This window comes from Cynocephalus volans, chromosome 4 (assembly GCF_027409185.1).
Source record: "Cynocephalus volans isolate mCynVol1 chromosome 4, mCynVol1.pri, whole genome shotgun sequence".
Taxonomy (NCBI): Eukaryota; Metazoa; Chordata; class Mammalia; order Dermoptera; family Cynocephalidae; genus Cynocephalus; species Cynocephalus volans.
The window spans coordinates 77668169-77684651 of record NC_084463.1 but is presented as its reverse complement, the minus strand read 5'-3'; the positions used below and the strand labels follow the sequence as shown (position 1 = coordinate 77684651).

The 16483-nt window shown below is 41.0% G+C and overlaps 1 protein-coding gene across 1 annotated transcript in view; it reads right to left on the bottom strand.

Annotated features, from left to right (window-relative positions):
- Positions 1–16483, bottom strand: part of MAML2 (mastermind like transcriptional coactivator 2) — a 325642-nt gene that overhangs the window by 307884 nt on the left and 1275 nt on the right. The window lies entirely within an intron of this gene.

Here is a 16483-nt window from a genome sequence, read left to right as displayed (position 1 = left end):
TAATATTCGGATCTCCTGGCTCTGCCTGCTCTGTGTGGGGCAAAGCATCACACAAACCTAGTGTCAGTGGATTCTGCTTCTCACTACCATGAGCCTAGGCCCTTGGAACCCTTGGAGAATCTGACAAAACGCTGGAACCTGTCCACACTGAAAACGCACATATGCCATCGCACAAAATTCAGGGAATTCACATCTCAAGAAGCTCGATCACTTACCTTCTAGCATAACAAGAGGCTATTGATAAAAAAGAAAGCACTCTCCAAGAGACCATTGAACTTGTCTCATTCACCATTCCATTCCTGGTGCCTGGAGTGGGGCATAAACTTAGTATCTCATGACATATTTGCTACATTTTTAAAAAGGCAACTAATGATAGAATTCAATTCCTAAAAGAAAGTTCCAGTGATCACACTGAAGTTTAGGTCATCATTTTCACCATTTCTGCATTTTTCCTGCCACTGCTCCTACCTGAAGAGGATTTCCTCCATAATGCTCACCACAAGTAATGGTATTTCCAGAATTTCTGTGTAAGACGGATGTAAGGAAGAGCAATCTGGTTGGAAGTTGGGGAGGGAGTGAAGCAGAGTTCTCACTGCACTTTACAAAATACAGGAATAAACCTCATCTGCACTCTTAGAAAAGTTATAGTGTCTTAAAGGAATTTATCTGTCTTCAAGGCAATTATAATTAAGTTAATTAACTTATTTAAATCTCAGAGTACTCTATAAGTGGATTTGAGGCCCACTCACAGTGTAATCAGGTCCTGATGTACTCCTCTTCGGGAGTTAACATTCATCAGAAATCTCTATTGAAGATGGTCCAGGTTTGGATTTGTGAACCACGACAAATCCACCCAGGGACCTGTCATCCGTGCTGCCTTCTCTTGTGCCCACGGGGCAGCTGTCCACAATGAACCTTCACAGTCCTCCTTCCCATTGGGCTTGGGTATCATCTTAGAATACTCCACACAGCCCCCTAGGTGGCTACCAAAACCTGCTGTGGAATGCTAGTTGAAACACTTTCGTCACTCATGGACTCTACATGTTCAAGCACTTTCTACCTCTTAAAAAACAGGAGACTGGCAACTGTCTCAAAGAGCCATCTGTGGTCCCTAGGCATTCAGTCTTAATTTCATTTGCAGCTGAGATGACTAGTTAGTTCTAATCGTCATTGACTTTCAAATGTCGTATTGCATTTGGCTTCCAAACCCAGGCCCTGATCATGGTGAGCTGGAGTCCACTGATACCTGTGTAATTACCTGCTCCTACCTGCAGTATGAAACAGTGATGCCTGGGCACTGGCATCATCCTGCTTTATTCAGTCTGAGTTGACCACCTATTGCTATATGACCTAGGCAGTTTCCTTCACCTCGTGCCTCAATTTCTTCTCAATATGTCAAACGGGAATAAGACAGTACCTAGTGCATAGCGTAATTGTGAAAATATGAATTAATACTCACATTTAGAAGAATTCTTGACATGTTAAACACTTAATAAATGTGATTTTTAAAAAATGTACTAAGCCAAAAGGACACCCTGAAGATCAGTGTTTTACATTTGGTGCCCAGTACATTTAGTTACTGAAATATAAAGAGTGTGGTCCTTTAAAAATTCATGCTCACCACAGTTTAATTCAACAAGCATTTATCAAATGCTTGCTTACTAGATGCCTGATACTACTGTAGGCCCTGGAAATACAAAGATAAATAAGGCATGTCTTCACCTTGAAGCAAAATCTCATCAATTATGAGTCCCTGCATTTTCTCCAGGTAATAAAAAAACACCTGTCAGCTTAAAAAACATATTTCCCACTTGGATCTGAATGGATTCAAAATTGCTTCTCAGCCAAGAGGTGCAGTTCTCTCCCTTAAGTTCCATCTAAAATATTAATTGCACAACAAGCAACAGTTAGAGGAAAAACTTGGTGACCTGTCTTGGTTAAAGAAAAGAATCTGTTTTTTGATTCAAGGTCAAATTTCTCTTCCTAATGACCTTGTAGCCCTCTCTCCCCAGACCTGTTGATTGATTCACCAGACTCACAAGAAATATAGGTAGCAAAGTGTGGGCTTTCATAAATTAAAAAGTTTTCTCACCTTGTGTTGTATTCTTAAAAATTATTGAATTTAAATATAAAAAAACAAGACTCTTTTTTCAGTCTCCATTATTCTAGATTTGGTGTGCCCAGAGTGCCTGATATCCTCATTCCATTCATGATTGCCATTCTTTCTAGAATACTCATTGCTTCAAATTATGTGTGGATGTACTTCTGGGAACTCAAGACATTCAATGTCCTCATCTGGGCATGGGGGGTCCAGTTATTCAGCTTTGCTAGCTAGCCTTATGCCCTGTGCGGGACCAGGAGCACTGAGGGTGATTGATGTCTACTGGTGGAGTTGGCACAGACAATTTGGGGCCTCTCTTACCTGTCTCTGTAATGGGGGCTATAATACCCCAGAGAACAAGCTGAGACGATGTATGTGTACACACTCCATAAATTGCAAATTTGCTATTCAAAAATAACATTTTATTATCACTTCTCAATTTCTCCAAGTCTGTTTCCCGTTTATCAACTACAAATAGCTATGCTTGCCTTATTGATACCACAGGATTTCTGTGAGAACTGTATGGGTTGTGTACATGAAAGATATTATCATAATGACTATTGTAAATGCCAGGTATCTTCTTCTGCATACCTCCTGAGAGTCTACTATGTCTCCACCTCCTTTGCTCCTGATGCTAATTTCCTGACTTTATTTTCTGTTTCTGTTTCTAAAGAAAAATGATATTCTTCTCCACAAAGTTACCTGAAAGGTACCTTTCAGCAGTTTCTCTTTAATTCGCAAAACTCAGTAACTTCTAAGAAAATGATCATGATAGCTCCAAGGCACAGAAGATGCTGACAAGACCACCTTCCTCCCTAAAAACATCAGAATCAGTATTTCACACAGACTGGCCAAAGTAGCACACAGCCTGGGCCAGGACGACTGCCTTGCAGGCAGAAGTCCAGACTTGCAGCAGCCACGGCAAAGGAGCCCCTTTCCCAGCTGTGAAGGTAGACGTTTGTTTATAGTTATCACTTTCCACTCTCCAAAATGTTTTCCAGATTCGCTTTCTTTTAATTAACCCATATCAATCTCCAGTCAGCCACATCAAGTAAGGAACAAGGAGCTGTGCATTGCATCACTAGTTAAATTTTTCTTGTTCCTTTATTTGTTTATTCTCTGCCCCTCCCTCCCCCCATAAAAACGTAAACTCACATCAAACAAGAATTTGGTCTCTCCTGTGTGGCCCAAGGGCCTAGCACAAGACCCTGTGTGTAGCAGGTGCCCAATATCTGCGACCTCAATTCCATCATTCTTTCCCTTGCACCAGCATTTTCGCTCACGAGAGACTGGGCTTTAGAATTTGAAGTTGGGAAGAATTTTAAGAGATTATCTAGCCTCTGTTTTTTTCAAATGATCACAGCACTGGAGCCCTGTTTTTCATCACACTAAGGCCAATAGGTACATGTGTAGATGTTAAATGCATAATTAAACAGGAGGTGGAGACCATGGAGTACAACCTCATGCTCCTCCCTTTCTCCTTCCTACCTCATCCCTAAAGGCTCAGAGGACATCTCTAGTTTAAAAACCACTGATCTCTGGTCATTGACTCAACAAATATTTATTGTGGACCCCAAATGTTCCAGGAACTGCTAAGGGCTTGGGACGCATGTGGGGAACAAGACTAATACAGTCCCTGGTCTCCCGGAGCTTACATTCCAGTGGGGAAAACTAGGAAATACACAAATAAACCAAAAATCAACATAAATTCAGACAATGATAAAAGTTATGAAGAAAACAAAATCTCTATGATGGGATAAAGTGATGGGGAGACTGGGGAGAGAAGGACTTAAGTCATGCATGTCTACTCTACTTAGGGTCGTCAGGGAGGTCTCTCTAGGAGGTGATATTTGAGCTGAATCCTGTATAGCAAGAATAATCTAGCCAAGCAAAGTGCTAGGGAATCCAATCATTTTGGGCTGCAGAAGAGGAAAAGAAGAAGTAAAAGAGCAGTGACTGACCCCAAGGTCACCCTATTAGTTAAAGTCCGGACCAGAATGGAAAATAGAGGTCTCCTGTTATGCCACACTTACCAATATAATACAATGTTCTTTTTTCTAGTTTATGTAAATTAGCATGCTCTCGTCTTCTGGAGCAATTTCCTTTAAAACTGATCTTCTTTCTCATACTCTTTAATGCATTTCCTCATTTCTTATTTTGTCCGAAAAGTCACCCACAGAACCAACTTGTGTCTATATATATTCAAAACAATCACGGTAAACAAAGTGCACGTGTGTGTGTGCATGCATGATGGGAGCTTGGGGTACATCTTCTAGGCAAAGATAAGACCCAATCTATTAGAAAAGAAAGGCAACTTGATTTCCTTTATCTTAGTATTTTTAAAAAGAAAAAACCATATTGCATAGCATAACATCAACATATTTTCATCTAAAAGTACAGAAATCTTAACAAAAGAAATTCTAAGGTGTTTAGAAGTAACTGAAAAAAATGTCACTATCTCTATGACTCTAACCCTAACAGATAATGAAGCTTAGTGTGTCTACCTTTTAAAACAAAATAAAATATCAACCACAACCAAATGACTCCTTTGGCTTCATGCTCCTTACATCTTGCTTTGTTAAAGAAAATGCGCCAGGCTGTCCTGGCGCCTAAGATGTGATCCACAGACCACCAAGATTCTAGGAGTCACAAAGGTGCAATTTGAATTCTATGCCATTCAAAGTGAATCAAGAGATAGGAAAGGAGGGGATTGTACTTTCAAAGAAATTTTCTAGATTTAATATTTTTTGGGGAAAATTTCCCTTTGTTGGTTTGTTGGGAGCAGATCCTGTGCATTTCTTTTTTCCAGTTCTATTAAATCCCTAAACAGAGCTGAGTTTTAAGGGTTTAGGACTGCCCTTGGGAATAAGTGATTACATTCTCTGCTTAGGGTTTTAGTATAAGAAAAAAAGAGGCAGTGGATTGAATTCCCCTCCCCCAGGCCAATTTCTCAGTGACTCTCTTTTATAGTTCCCCTTTAAAGTGGAAACATTTAAAAAATGAAGTGGCAACAAATATAATATCCCATCCATCAATCTGCACTTTTCAATTGTTATGTGTCTATGAGAGAGAGACAGATGGTGGGATTGATGTATATAGCTGAAACACTAGTCAATTCCTGAGCAAGAAGCCTCTACAGGAATATTTTACTTTTCATTTTATATTTTATGTTTCATGTAATTATTTCACACGAGTACTTGGCTGAGAATCTTCTTTACCCCACAGATATGTTGCAAGTGTAGTTGGGAGAATCTGGAGAAAAAAATAAGTGCTCCTTCTAAAAATAAACTAATGAATCAAACTTAACTCCTGCAACTGTGTTTCTCAAACTGGAACCCTAAATAAATCCCCCCAAATAGAGTCAGATATGGGTCAGTGATTTGTTCATTACTTCTAGGAAGGGTGTTAATTAATATGGGTGGGCTCTACCCCCCTGCCACAGTGGCACCTTGTCCCCAGACTACTTCAGACACTCCTCACTAGTACTTCCTTTAAAAAACAAAACATTCACACCCTTGTCACCTCTGCTTCTTTCAATTCTTCCTCAATAGATGTATATGAGGAGAGACTGAAATTTGAGAAACAAAAGCAAACTATCAGGGAACTATTAAAGTGTATCATACCAAATGAGGCCTCAGAGGCGACCTAAGCCACTCACCAAGGACCCTTTCTTGTTTTCCCAAGAAGGAAAGTAAATGTCAAGGAAGTAAAAGGACTTGACTAATTTGCCCTACTAGTTAATATCAAAGCCAGCACTAGGACCTTCAACACCAATTCTCAGGCCAGTGCTCTCATACTGTATCACAGGAAGTAAAGTAAGTAGATATAATATAGTATCACCATATCACTCCCTTGTATTAATTCATTTATCATGAAGGGTAAGATGGAAAAAATGAGGCACTTAGAGAATTTCCTACCAAAAAAAAGTGAGAGTTTAGAAGCAGTGCTCTTAAAGATAGAATATGCTTACTTTCCCCCCATACTCTGCACTAGCTAACAAAGTCTTCTGTGACCTAGAAGATCGAATGCAATTACACTGCCCATATATATTTGCTATGCTGTTTGACTCTCCCAAGGGCAGCATAACAGTACAAGGGGAGTGACATCTTTATGAGGTTAACCCTTATCTATTTTAAGAGTAGACTACTAAAGGCAGATGTGTTCCCCGGAGCGTAACAAGAATGCTGGAAATTTGGTAGTTAGGAGGAATGACCAGGCCATCATACAGGAGAGAAAAAAATAAATCGTCGTTCAGAGGAACAGTGAGCTGAGGAAGCCTAGGGGAACACTGATGCCCATGAAGTGTAAGTGAGATGGCGAAGGAAGGGGGCACCTAATGTAACACAGTGAGAAGCAACAAAGGAGAAAGCAGGGGAACTAATGTCTGGTAAGCTCTGCCACATGCTGGACAATGTGCTAGGCTCTTGCATGTATTATCTCGTTTAATCCTCATGACCTTTGAATTAGTTACTATTATCCTGAAAAGTGGAAAATGAGGCTTAAAGATATTACAAGTCTGTGTTAATCCACCGCTAAAGAAGTGGATCCATCTTCCATGTTAAGGTTTTTCATGTAAAGGTTTTTAGTTACTTTTGCTACATTACAAACCACCCCAAAAGTTAGTGGTTTAAAACAATAACGTAGTATTTCTCCTACTCTGTAGATTGGCCGAGCATTTCCTCTGCTGCCTCCAACCTGGGCTCATGGGTAGGGCTGCACTGCATTGGAAGGTAGGCTGGGTCCAAGATGGCCTCACTCACATGTGGGCAGTGGGTTCTGGTCAGAGGCAGGGGTACACTGGTTCTCTGCATGTGGATGCTCATCCTCCAGCTGGCTAGACCACTTCCTTACAGGGTGGTCTCCGGTCAGTGTTCCAAGAGGGCTTGAGGAAGGCCTGCCTCAGAAGTAGTGCACGTAATTGCTGTCACATACTTTTGGTTAAAGCAAGTGGCGAGGCCATTCAAGATTCAAGGGGGGAAATAGCATCCCCTTTTTGATGAGAGGAGAAGAGTCACATTACCATGCGGCATGTGGGATGGAAAGAATCACTGTCGTCACTTAAAAAAAACAACCAAACACAGGCTCTAAATTTCATGCTCCTCCTACTACCAAAATTTTAGTAAGAGTCCCAAATTTCTCCTGTTCTCTCTTTTTTTTAAATATAGGTTTATTTAAAAATCCTTACTAAAATGACTACTTTTGTAACCTGGAGTACATATCAGGAAACTTGAATTTGAATCCTAGCTCTACTGCTATGGGATCTTGCAGGTTTTTGTTTATTTTTTTTTAAAATGGGCTTCAATTTCTTCATCTGCGAAAAGAGGGTTTGGTCTGTTTTCTCTCTGAGGGCTCATACAACTCTATAAATTGTAGAGTAGTGTCCTATTTTTAGACCAATATGAACTGGCCCTCTAGGGGCCAGGGCAGGATGGAGATGAGAGAAGGCTAGAAGTGAGATGGCTTCTGTTTTGCAACACACTCCGTTTCATTGCTATGGTGCAGAATTGGGAGGAGAGAGCAAAGCAAACTCCTTTCCATGTGTGGTTGTAATCTTCATGATCTAGGGGCTGCTCTGACTGTTTTCACTTATTATATGCTAAGCTGGCATGGGTCCTCCAGCATTGGACCAAAGATTAAAGTACAAGTCCTTGCTCTAAAAGCTTCTAGACCTGGCTAGACCATACAACACACACACACACACACACACACACACACACACACACACACACACACACACACACACACACACACACACACACACACACACAGAGACACACACACACACACACACACACCCAGCTAAGCAGACAGCAGAGGTGAAAAGGCTCCTGAGCTGGTGTCTTCCTGAGGGAAATGCTTAGCTGGGAGCTCTCTCGGAAAGATTTTGTTGCCTACTCTATGGAAGATCAGGTTCCCAAGGAGAAAACTAATGTTTAATTTAGCACAAAGACAGCTCAGAATCTCTCTCTGGGGGACTGAGCCTGCAAATAGATCCACATGCAAAGAATCTAAGCGAGAAAAGGAAGCTCTTTTTGGTGCAATGGCTACACTTCTTGGACCCAGACCTTACTAAATGATTGCCTCTGCCTGTTGTTTCGGTCAGGAGGACTGCTGTTCTTTCCTCTTTCCTCTTACATCTGCACTTTGCACTTTTTCAACACTTCTGTGAAACAAACAAACGGAGAATACCACTAGCACATACTTTTTGCTGTCTGAAATTACATGGTGTCCTGTGGCAATCCAACGTGTAAGCCTTAGCTGGTTTAGCAAGTATCGGTGCACTTAGGCGCACCACAGCAACAGCAACAAAAAACTTGATTTCTCAGCTGCTTAGCCAGAGGTTTTTTTTTTTTTTTTTTTTTTTTTTTTAATTTTTACATAATTTAGACTCCAGAGACCTCCAGAAATGAGCAAATTTTGCTTAAGGATGGCAGTGGTCATTTCAAAGACACAGTGCAGTACCCATTGCAGTCATAAGCTCCTTCTTTGCACCCTGGTTACCACAACTCTAAGAGATTATACTGTGTATCCACCAGACTCCTGGTAAGTTATTAGCAGTTGCAACAGACTTTTGTTGCAACTAATGTTTCTTGAAAAAAAAAAGACATGTAATTAACTTTCTGTTCAAATAAGTCAGAACTACCCTGAAAAGAACTCTGTTACACAATGAAGAATTCAAGGTGTTGAGCTCCACGTGGGTGAGAATTATTAATGTGCTGGAGAAGACCCACAAATATAACTCAGCCACACTTCTGACAAAAGAGAATTTTAAAAGCAACAATGTTAATGATTCCAAATCAACATATGAACCTGCCAGAATGACTCAGGAAGCAAGAACACCATTAAAAACAAAACAGAACAACACAAAACAAAACAAATCCAACTGAGTTTGACACTGCATTTCTTAAGCATTATCATCCTTGAGAAGGGGGAGGGTATCCAAGTTTAAATAGTGGGGAATAAACGTTAAGCAAAAAAAAGAAACAAAACCACAATTTTTTTTAGTGCATTCTTTGCTAACAGAACGAATGAATCCATCCTTGCCCAAATATCTTCCACCGAAAAACAGGGACTATTCTTATTCCAACCCTGTCACTTTTTCATAGGAACTTTGTGCTTCTGATTAGGAATTATCATCACTAAAACTTCCTTTGAAGTCTTGGCAACATTGTCCTCGTGTTTCTTATGGAAAGTCGCACTTTAGGAGGCACTGAGCAAAGATGAGATTCCAAGCTAAGAACTGCATCAAGGCATGGAATTTTCAACATGCTTCTCAACAGGGTTGGGAATAGGTCAAATTTGGGTTGACAGTTCATTTGTAGATGCAGTAAGTAAACTGACTCCTTAGCAACTTTAACCAGGGATCTGGCTTTCAAAAGCATAAATTTAAATCTCTACAACAGGAAGCTTCTTACCTTTCGTGACTCTGTGACGATTCACTTAAGAATTATTCATTATTTTGAATTAATAATTCAATTAAATTGTTAAGTTTGGGCTATTTGGTTCTAATGATTCAAACTTTCAATCGGTGGTTTAAATTTCTCATTTGCTCATCACTAAGCTCACACTTCAGACTCGCTGGGTAACTGAATGGAAACCCAGATTGTATTCTAGAAGTAAGGACTCAAGTTCTCACTTGACTCACTCTAGTCAAGTTCTAGATTGGGAGTCCAAGAATCCTAGGAATGGAAGAGATATTCATTGGTCCTACTCTCAGGAGGGAAACTATTTAACTCAATCCGGGAAGATGTAAATCTATCCCAGATGACATCTCCATGTTAAACTATTGAGGAAAACTGAATAATATGTTATGCCTCACTAACCATTTTAAGTAAATATTTAAAAGAAAAGCCAGGCCCTTCCACAAATTGTCTGATGCACTTCTGGAGCTAGAATGCTGGGCTGGAAAAACCATGAATCTGATTCAGGTACGTAACTTATCACATTAATAATAACAGCTAAAATGTATTAAACCTCTTCGAGGTTCTAGGCAATTGCCTCATTTAATCAATGACTCTAAGATGTTGGTTCTATTACTATTATTTCATTTTATAGCTGAGGAAACTGGGGCAAGAGAGTTTAACTGACTTATCCAAGAAGATGCAGGTATTAAGTGGTAGAGCTGTGATTGGAAACCTGGTAGTCTCACCCCAGATCCCAGGCTCCTAAAACAATTTTAACACTTCTGTTTCCAGCCCTACCCACCTCCCCTTTAGACTGTAAATTCTAAGAGGGCAAAGGCTATATCAACTTGCTCATTAATGTATTCCTGGCACAAAGCATGGCATAAAGGAGCTGCACAGTGATTACTGAATTACCCCTTATGGGCCAGCTGCCAAAAAATAAAAATAAAAAGATTACTGAATTAAGGAATAATTTCCCCAAACTCTATAAAGCACCCATGTCCACCATCTTGACTTTGCTAAAACTGTTAAGCACCATGGAGAGCTGTGGTGTGTGTCACTATTATTATTTGCCCATTTTTGCAGTCATTCTTTCAGTAATTTGGCTACAGTAGGGCCCGATTCTCTCGTCTTCTTCAGGCCTGTGGAGAATACATGAACTTCTTTCTTCACGCCCTCTCTAGGGAAGTGGAACAGCTTTTATTCTTTCACATCTGTCCCTTAGATATATGTAGGAAAAGGTCCAAGCAGCTGGTACACAGCCTGTTAGCTATGGTCAGCATCACAGCATCGTGCCCTGGATGGGTGTTGGGGGTGGGGTGGGGGGCATGTTGGCTTTTCTACTTTACCATCTGTTCCATAGGGTCCCTTCCCCGTGCCTTGTAAACAAGAACCAAATGGGGGAAACTGGTATCTGACTGAACCTTAGGGCAAATAAAAGATCTGCAACACATCTGTATTAAAAGCAAGTAAATAACTAAGTAAATCTCAAAGCCCAGCTAGAATCACAGCTTCTCATACAGTTTTGCTCATGATTTTTTTCAAAAAAAATGAAAATACCTTTTCCAAGTTAGTACACAAGCAAACATTTGAGGGCAGATCAGTTTACACATCAAGAGAATATACTTTTACCAACAGGGCCATTCTGGTTTGCACTGGAAAGCCTAGTAAACCTAGGAGGAGGGTTGTAGTTAGCTTTGCCTCTTTTAGTTTCTCTTCTGCATGTAGCTAGTGTGCTTGTAAAACCATCTCCTTTCAGCACCAAAGGCCATGCCATGCTGTATATAACTCACTATGAATGGGAGAAGTGTGTAAATAGCAAGGCATTAAGCATCTCGAGGGACTGGAGGTAGGTAGCACGGAGGGGAAACGGAACACTTGTCTGCAAGAATACGAAGGATGATTATTGCTTCACCGTTGCTGACTCCTCTGAGCCTTCCTGTTCCACCATTTTTCAGGGCTTCTCATTTGCTCTCGCCAGACCTCCAGACCCTCCAGGATGTGGATCGACCTCACCTGTCACCCTCATGACTCACACCCGACCTCAGTGTCAGTCAGGCTCAGCCTCTGTTCCCCAAACACTTAACCTTCACGCCCACCTGCGAGCCGCACTCAGCAACCCCATCCCCCCGTGTCCACATTCTCTCCCTCCTCTGCTGGTGACTCACGTTCTCCCGAAAGCTATCCCTGGCCTGGATTTGAATCTCTCTCCTACCAACTATTGATGTTTTGAGCACCTACTGTGTATCAGGCACTATGCTGGTTATTTTTCTAAATAACATTAAGCTTTATTTAGAAAAATACTGATGACATTGATGCCAAAAAGAGAATAAAATTATTTTCCCAAACTCACACAGCTAGTAGGTGTGAAGTAGGGATCTGAACGCAGGTCTAACTATAAAATCTACGCATTAAATTCTTCCATTTACTCCACGTCTAAGCCTCAGTTTTCTTATTTGTAAAATGGGGCAGATGCTGCTTACTCACCTGGTATTTGCAGGCATCGCATAAAATATGTAATATAAGTGCCTTGGACATTCTAGGGCTCAATAAGTATTTGTTCTTCTCTTCCTCTAATTTTCTGTATCAATTTTGGTACATTCCACCTGGTTAATAATTTTGCTGTTACTATATTGAGGTGGTCTTGATTTCTCTGTTAGACTATAAGTAGGGACTGTGTCTTTAGCTGTATTTCTTCTTATTCTCCCACAGAGCCTGTGGGAGTGTGAGGAAAATTAGTATGAAAATGCAGAAGGAAGAACTTAGAATTGTTTTCATTAAACATGGCCCTGCTTATGAACATGAGTGTATATAAAGTACTGGATTAAAGAACAAGGAAGTAGGAGAATCCACTCAGAAAGGTTTAGCTGCCATGCCTAGCAGAATTGCATAATTTTTTTTTTTTTCCAGATTCCCTTCTAGGCTTTTTGGGATAAAATAACAGGGCTAAAAGCAAACACAAACAAACAACAATAAAAACAAAAACAGCTAATCATGGTCACTCTTTAAGTTATATTTAATTGCTATGTCTAAGAATATTTGAAAGCCCATGTTTAAATATCTTGGTACTTAAAAATGTTTACAGGGAAGCCATAAGGTATTAAACTTTAAGATTTAGAAAAATTTGATGAACATCACCTATCAATAGCGTTATATCCAAGAAAGCAGATGCCTTCTACAAACAAACATCAACCTAAACAAGCAAGACATCTTGGTTTACATGTTAACAGCACCTTGCTGTCAAAGCAAGCTTTCTGTCAATTTTAAAGAATTGCACCAACTTCTCTCTCCACTTGAACCCTTTTGTCTTTGCAAGATCTTATAATTCTGATTATATTTACTTGATAGAAGTGGTAGGGAGGTCCTGGATAGATAAGAACTCTCCCTTTATTACTTTGTCCTGGAAAACAGAACAAAAATAGGTCAGTTCTTAAGGAAATTATGGTTGCCTGTATAAATAATGTAAACATTCCTATCACTCTCCCAGGGAGGACATTTATCACCGTTTATCACAAAGACAGCCACAGACACCCAGATCTGGCCCCCCACTTAAAGCTCTCAAATTTTGAATTGTCAGTCGGAAATGTGATTATTATCAGTTAAAAATAACCAGGAACAGTGGCAATGATTTAACTTGTTTGACTTTCTTAAGCTAACAATTAACATTTTAGACTATTGTTGACAAAATATTTAACTTTCCCATGCCATTTGTATAAAAGACTTTTCTAAATTTCCTTAGACGCTCTAGGGGACACACCTTTCCAAAGCTTCTTGGGTCCGTGCAAAGGCCTTTAAAGCACATGCATTCAAAGACTCCAGAGACTCTCACAGCATTGCGCACTTTAACTAGGATTTCCTGGGACCTTCAGGAACACTTAAGTACACTGATATCGGTCTTATCTTGACAGCACTAAATTTGAAATACCAATACCTCTATTTACAACAAAAGCTATTTCACCATTTAAAACAGACAACTGAAAGCTGAGTATATATTTAATCCCTAGAAAAACTGGTATTATCATTCGTTGTTAGTAGTTTATTATTAGTAATACTAGTAATGATGCCTTGCATTTCTGCAGAGTTTAATTTTTTCCAAAGCCTATTCAAAAACACACGTCCATTCACTTCTCTCAACAAGCTAGGGCAGCATGATTGTTCTCCATTTCACGCATGTCTGCCAAGTAACTTGTCCTAGGTCACCCAGATGGTTAGGCGCCTGGGCTGATCTGCTTTCTTCCCCACACCGCATTAGAGAAAAGGTAATCTCTGAAGCCAACATGACTTGGAACCACTTATCTACTCATCCTAGCAACACAATCTATGCAACAGAAAAAGAGCTTGTCTCAGGCAAAAGGGAAAGATTAATAATGTATCACAGAAGCTCTAAACCTTACTGTTCCCTGGACCAGCAATTATTCAGTTTCACAGTTCATTCAAAGATTCAAACATACTTCACCAGAAAATGATTTAGTGCCTAAAGCCTGCTCCAAGTGGTTAGAAATGTAGATCTGCTTAAAGCCCTACAATCTGGATCCTCTGAAAGGCCCTGTTCCGCAGTCTCTGCAGCAGTGGGGCTTCCCCTGAACTTGTACTTGAGCTAAATGAAGAAACTGGCTGAGTAAGGGCTGCAGAATTAGGCTCTCAATGTGGACAGAATTAGAACTGCCTTGGAGGTTATTCTTGCATTGTTCTTGAAACCTAGGGTATTGAAAGGATTCAGACACTATTCCTTGCAGTATAACATGCCTCAAAGTCAACACTATCCCACCAAACAGAAGTTGTCCTTACACCCTCATTCAGCAAATATTACCCACTCTATACAAGTCATTATACTAGAAGGCACATGGGACACAGAGCTTTCATCTGAGGAAACAGCACTTATTTGATTTTAGATGATCAATATTCTCTCCCTTTCTCCAAAGGACATTTATGGCCACTTATGGCATACAAATTAACTATTAAAGTGATACATTCAACACACCGAGACCACATAAATCTGGTTATGGACACAGTAGTGATAAAATTAGGAGAGAATTCTGACATTCATTTGCAGCAAAGACCCTTTTAAATTAACAGTGACTCTGAAAATAAGAGAAGCCCGAGTGAAGTGAGACCTGCGATGTAGTCGGCTTGGTGAATCAAACCCAGATGCGAAGTTTCCCTTCAGACACAGTGTTATCAGGTTAAAACAGCACCTGCCTCACCATCTCTGAGTACCATGCTGAGTAACAAAGAGCCAAATTTAGAAGCTAAAATGGAGAGGGAATTTCCAATAACCAAAAGGAGGTGGGGGTCAACCCTTGCAAGGCCACACAGTTTCAATGAAAAGCAACCATTAGAAATAAACTATCTGTTCCCTTCTAACTTACACTGTACCTCTTCCCATCATCACCGCACTCGGAGAGGGAGCTCCACTAAGGGAATGTTTTAGGAGGTAGTTGGTGGTCAGAAGAGAGAAAACAGATCCCCTCTTAGAACAGGGGTAGCACTGCAGTCCCCTTTGGCTTCAGCAGCAGTAAGTCTTCAGTGTTCCCTCCCTCCCCTCCCAGCATGGATATTGCCATTGCAAAGTTACAGTCACCACTGAAGTTGGTTTCATTTCACATTGCCAAACGCTCAAGCAAAAGAATCAGCCTCATCTTTCTTCCAAGCTGGACAAAAGCAAACACCAAAAAAACAAGGCCATAGGCAGACATGCCACCTTCCTCGCAGAGGCTGGGATGTGAAGGCCATGGAAAAAGCCCCCACTGTGGCCCTTTTCTGGCCCTTCAGTCTTGGCACCCAGGGCAGAGATCAGTCTTCTCCTCTCGGGGTTGGGCTGGGTGCCTTGCTCTCAGTATCATCCCCAGAAACACTTACCAGGAAACTGTGAAGCGCACAAAGCCGTATTATGGGGAGACTTGCAGACAGATTATAAATTTACTGGGGACAATCAAGGCATTTAGATACTTTTGGCTGTAGATACTGGTGACACACACATACATACAAACCTCATTCTTCTCTCCATTGGAGCAATTCTTTACTCATCCCCCCCCCCCCGTTCACCCTAGCATCTCTCTTTCACAAAACAAACTCCCACTGCCTTCCTAGGGAATTCCAGGGAGAAGTAGGGATAGAGCAAGTGGAGGAGAAAAGAAATTAGGCTTTAAAGCTCCAATATAACCCCACAAACACATTGTGTTCAAGAATAAACAGTAGACACTGGGCAGTTTAACTGTTAGCAGTTAGTTTTAACCTGGAGCTGGCATCAAAAAGTCACAGTTCTAAGGCATCCCAAGCAAATCTGTGTTCAGTGGGGGAGAGGAGCACCATCCCTGACCCCAGAGCTTCCTGGAAACTTCCTCACCATGGATCCAGGTCAGGGATCAGGGGAGCCAGAAAGAAGCATCCTATAGGCCTGACTGAAGGATGTACTCTTTCTAGAAATCATCTTCAAGCCCCTTTGAAGGAGGAGTTAGACACAGTACCAGCCTCTCCTTTGGGCTTTTTGAGTACTTTTGGGCTTGCATGGCCATTTTCTGTTGTAGACTGTCATTAGGGCTGGTTTGGGTGAACTAGAGCTGTGTTCCAAGCAGGCACAGAACTGCAGGAGTCCCACAGAACCCAGTAAGGGAGGGAGCGTGCGGGGCTGCAGGGCAGGGTTCCACCTTCTACCCAGAGGCCACTGGCCAGCAACTGTGGGGAAAGCCTGCACACTGCAGGCAGTCACCTAACCAGGACTGGCACCAAGAATCAATGATTCAAGGGATATTCCTCTGGGATGGGGTGTGTCTGTGTCTCTGAGGAAGAACTTCCAGCCAGAGTCTTAATCAGAATTTTCAGGTTTGATACCCTTTCGCCAGGAGTGGCTGAAGACAAGATACTTCCTAGGAAGATAGCTGTGTAAATAGCTACTTTGAGCCTGCCCACTTGAATGAATGCTCTAATTTAGCACTACTTGATTGGAGTGCCTAGGAAAGGAAGCTAGATGGGGGTGAGG